This window comes from Mus caroli, chromosome 4, assembly GCF_900094665.2.
Source record: "Mus caroli chromosome 4, CAROLI_EIJ_v1.1, whole genome shotgun sequence".
Classification (NCBI taxonomy): Eukaryota; Metazoa; Chordata; class Mammalia; order Rodentia; family Muridae; genus Mus; species Mus caroli.
Genome location: NC_034573.1, coordinates 117,034,469 through 117,039,289, shown reverse-complemented (window position 1 = coordinate 117,039,289; position 4,821 = coordinate 117,034,469). Strand labels below are relative to the sequence as shown.

General features: G+C 47.5%; 1 pseudogene; it reads right to left on the bottom strand.

The window, feature by feature from the left end:
• Positions 1-2,248: 2,248 nt before the first annotated feature.
• Positions 2,249-2,706, bottom strand: LOC110293602 (annotated as a pseudogene).
• Between the last annotated feature and the right edge of the window lie 2,115 nt (positions 2,707-4,821).

Sequence of the window (4,821 nt, the reverse complement as noted above, 5' to 3'; positions counted from 1 at the left end):
AGAGCATTCCTCGGACACTGTTATCCGTCCTTAAGCCATGGCCTCAGTGAATTCCTCCAAAGCTGCTCTGTTGAAGTTGCAGGCTCCAGTGCCTTCGATGGCGATTAGATTACACCATGCCTGGCAGGATGGACCCAAATAGAATCTGACTGATGCTTTTGGTTGTTTCTGTTGTTTTGAAGAATGGGAGATTGAACCTAAAGTCTGGTGCTTGATAGACAAGTATTCTACCACTAAGCGGCAGTTCTCTTGTGTGTCTGTCTGTCTGTCTGTCTGTCTGTTTTGAGAAAGGATCTCACTTTGTAGCTTTAGCTGGCCTGGAACTCATGATGTAGATCAGACTGATCTCGAACTCAAAATAATCTACACCCAGGTAAACTTTTTCATTTTTACTGTGTGTGTGTGTGTTTGTGTGTGTGTGTGTGTGTGTGTGTGTGTGTGTGTGTGTGTGTGTGTGTAATGAGGACAACTTGCAAAGTCAGCTCTTCTTCCTCCACTGTATTAAAAGATTTTTGGTGAAGGATATAAAAGCTGAATGTTGGGGTCCTGGAGTCATCCCATAAACCACACAAATGCTGATCTCAGTTAAACAGGGATGGTTTATTGAACGCACACCCCAAGAATGATCCACCAGGGCAACAGCTCAAACTCAAGAGCTTAAAGTAGTATGCTGGACATTTCTCAGGGCCAGCTTATGAAGGCTAAGACTGCAAAAAGAACAATGAACTCATACGCAGGTGCTGGAAGGGCGGCCCAGTGGTCGGCCCTGACTCGAGCCATTTTAGACATAACAGTTCATATTGACCTTTAATTTTATGGGTCCTAAGTGAATTTCTTAAGCTTAACAAACCTCAGAACTCACAGAACACATCAGGGTATGTGGTCAACATGGTCCTGCTCTGAGTCGTTAGTTTTCCATGTCAGTGACTGGCAGCTATACTACAGCAGCAATATGAAATAGCTGGTGGGCATGGAACAAAATGGCTGCAGCTATGCTAGGGGGGCAGGGGAAGGCCTCAACGCTGGACACAGAGCAGATTACTAGAGCATGTTAGGAACACCAACTCCATGGACAGAGCAAGAGCGTGGTGGGGTTATGAGGAGAGATTGGGCCCCAGCACCAGAGACAGACAGCATGGCAGGGACTCTGAAGAGAGGAGTCAGAGTCCATGTGGCAAAGGCGGGGAGCCTTTCTGGGGATGCGGAAGGTTTCACAGTGAGAGCCTGCAGCCAGGCTCTCAGGCAAGGAAGCAGGGAATGGGGTGGGAGGCAGGATGTGTATGACCAGTGTTCCTTTTGATGTAAACTTGCTTCCCAGGTAAGAGATCCTGGCACCAAGAAGTCTGTTAGACTCACAGACAATGTCTCAGTAGGGTGCCAGTCAGTGTGTGTGAAAGGGGGAGAGACAGCTGCGAAGTGCTGAGGAAGACTGGCAGCTGACATTATGTCTACACCCGAGAGTCCTAAGGTGGCTACACCCAAGAGCCCTAAGGAGTCTACACCCAAGAGTCCTAAGGATAGAACCCCTGTGTCAAGCCCAGCTCGGGTATTCTTGCCTAATGACCATCGCACCAGCCCCCTCCCCATTTAACTTTTTTTTTTTTTAAGATTTTTATTTTTAACTGTGTGTATATGAGTGTGTGTGTGTGTGTGTGTGTGTGTGTGTGTGTTTCCTCGGGCCCATAGGTCCCAGAAGGTGCACTCTTAACCAACCACTGGGTTATCACTCTAAGCTTTTTTTTTTTTTTTTTTAGAAACCAGGACTCAGTTGCCCAAGTAGGCCTTGAACTCAAGGTCTGCCTGACTCAGCCTTCCTCACAAGGGGGTTACAGGCTCTTGCCAGTAGGTTCTTCCATTTGGTTTGTTTGTTGGTGGTGGTTGTGGTGGTTTTCTTCTTTCCTTTCTTTCTTTCTTTCATTCTTTTTTCTTTCTTTCTTTCTTTCTTTCTTTCTTTCTTTCTTTCTTTCTTTCTTTCTTCTTTCTTCTTTCTTTCCTTCTTTCTTTCTTTCTTCTTGTTGTTGTTTTAACCAGGGTCTCTTGTTGTCCAGAAACTCTGTGTAGCAGAATACCCTATCCTACCACCGCTTCCCAAATACTGGAATTACAGGCTTGTGCTGCCAAGACCAGATCATGATGTGGTATCTTAATAAAATGAAATCTGAGCCAGGCCCAGTGGTTCATACCTATAACCCCAGCATCTAGGAGACCTCAAACTAGGCTGCGTAGTCAGATCTTTTTTTTTTCTTTTGTTTTCAGGTTTATTGAAAATATGACATAACAGATTAAACAGCTCCACTTGGTGTTTTGAAATTCATGCCAACTGTAGGCTGAGTGACCTGAAGATTAGAGAGACTGCCCAAGCCCAGAAGCGTCAGCATCTCCTTGGTGTCGGGATCCACCTCAATGATCTCCTGATCTAGGGCTGAGACCTCAGGAACGTGGTTATCTCTCCTCTCTCTCTCTTCTTCCTGCAACTTGATAGAGATACCTCTCAGAGGACCTCTCTGAATCCGATCATCAGATGCGTGACGTAGCCGGCTATCTTGTTCCGAAGCTTCTTGCTGGGGATAATGGCGATCTCCTCGCACACGCGCTTGTTGGTGTGGAAGTCATTACCCAGGCGCATGTAGTACTTCTCGATGATGACCCGGGCCGCCTTCTTCACGGTCTTGGTGCGAACACGGCCCATGTTGGCGGGTCTCGGTAAAAGAGCCAGATCTTGACTCAAAAACAAAACAAAGGGCTGAAGAGATTGTTCCTTCCTTAAGAGTGCTTACTGCTCTTACAGGGGACGCAGGCTGAGTCCACAGCACCCACGTGGCAGTTCACAACAGCTCCAGAGAACCCGATACCCTCTCCCACATACTCCTTCACACACACTACACACAAACCATGCAGACTCATACACATACAGAGAGAGAGAGAGAGAGAGAGAGAGAGAGAGAGAGAGAGATTGAGAGAGAGAAGCTGTGGAGGGGGGCCAGAGCTGCCAGGCCCTTGATCTTGGACTCCCAGGCACCTAAACTGAGAAAACAACCTTTTGTTGTTTAAATCATTTGGTCAACGTTTACCTCTGAGAGCCCAGCAAGCTAGAAACTTCTCCTGGTTTGTCTGGGGACCAAAGAAAGAGAGATTGGAGCTTCCTCTGCATACACTCCCAGCTCACTGGCTGATACAAGCTACTCAGAGGCCCCTTCAGTTCATTCAACAGGCTTTAGGCTGAACATCAGAGTTCTTACCACTCCCCAGCCCCCTGCCACAGCCGTAGGCCCCTATTTCCGTCTATACTAGGCACCCCCTTTAGAACCCAGAGGCAGACTAGGGTCTTGAAGTATAGCTAAACGGGGCTAAATTCTGCTGATCGCATTAGCCCATTTATCATAACTGCATGCTTATAAGTATGTGATCCAAAGAAGGCCTTGGTGTGTATAGACCTCGAGTAAGGTCAGGTAGGTATTTGGCTCTTATTTAACACAAAGATTTAGATACTTAGAAGTTCCTGGCCAAAGTGCACACAGCTCTAAGCGGCAGCCTCAGACTTTGAGTGGAAGCCTTCTAACTCTAGAGCTGGTTTGTTGTTGCTTTTTTTTTTCCTGGAAAACTTAAGAGAAGTCTGGGATTTGAGCCCACCAAGGCCCCAGTGTATGTCACATGAGGTAAGAGTCAGCCAGGACAGGGCTTTAGGGACAAGAGCAAGCTGAACAGTTAGTCCCCTGTCATCTGACAAAATCATAAACATACAGGGTTCCCATCTGTGGGAGAGACCATGAACCTCCCTACCGCCGTGCGTGGGGAAACAGCTTGAAGAGCATCAAAGGGCCAGAGCCACCCCAAGAGTTGATCTTTTGTCTGCAGACTGGAAAACAAAAGTCAAACAGGCAGGAAGAGCAAGCTGCAGCCTAAAGCAGGGCAGAGAGAAGGGGATGCCAGCCCAGGGGCTGTGGCAGCACCTGATAGCCGGCAGGCGCCCAGGGTGTCCCTTTGTCACATCAGCTACTTTGCAGCCAGAGCTGACCTCGGCTGGTGTGATGACAAGAAACAAGCTGGGAAGAGGACGGGGTGAGGCTCAGGACAGGCTCTGCCAAGATTCCCACGTTATCTTGGGCGAGCCATTTCCTGTGCCGGCTTCTGTCCTCTGTTAGCTTGAGGAGAACCAGTCAGTGCCCGCTGTTGTCTTTTCTCTTTGAATTCCTCAGGACCAGGAGATGTGGAAAGAGAGTTCTGGAGAAGCATAAACATCGTGACACCAGCTCCGCTCGCTGGGTTGGGTTTTTGCTGTGGCTGCTGTTTGATTTCTTTTAGGTCTCATGGATCAAAACTGGGACTTCACGAGCATTGCCTGCTGACTCTACCACTGAGCCACTCGCCTGGTGAAAAAGAAAATTCCACAGCCTGGCCCCATATCTGCTGACTTGGAACCACTGAGGAAAGGAAAGAAATCTCTTTTATCCTCCTCGTATTAAATATCTAATCTGGGGCCTCACATGTCCCAGGCATGTGCTCTGCCCCTGTGCTACAACCCTGCTGGGTTGTATGTAAGGTCAGGTGTTGGTTTTGCTTGCTTGCTTGCCTTTTCTTTCTTGTTTCCTTTCTTGCTTGCTTTTCTTCTTTTTTCTTCCTTTCTTTTTCTCTTTCTCTCTCTCTGTCTCATTCTCTTTCTCTCTCTTTTCCTTTCTTTCTTTCTTTCTTTCTTTCTTCCTTTCTTTCTTTCTTCCTTCCTTCCTCTCTCTCCCTCTCTCTCTCCCTCTCTTCCTTCCTTCCTTTCTTTCTTCCTTCCTTTCTTCCTTCCTTCCTTTCTTCCTCTCTCTCTCTTTCTTCCTT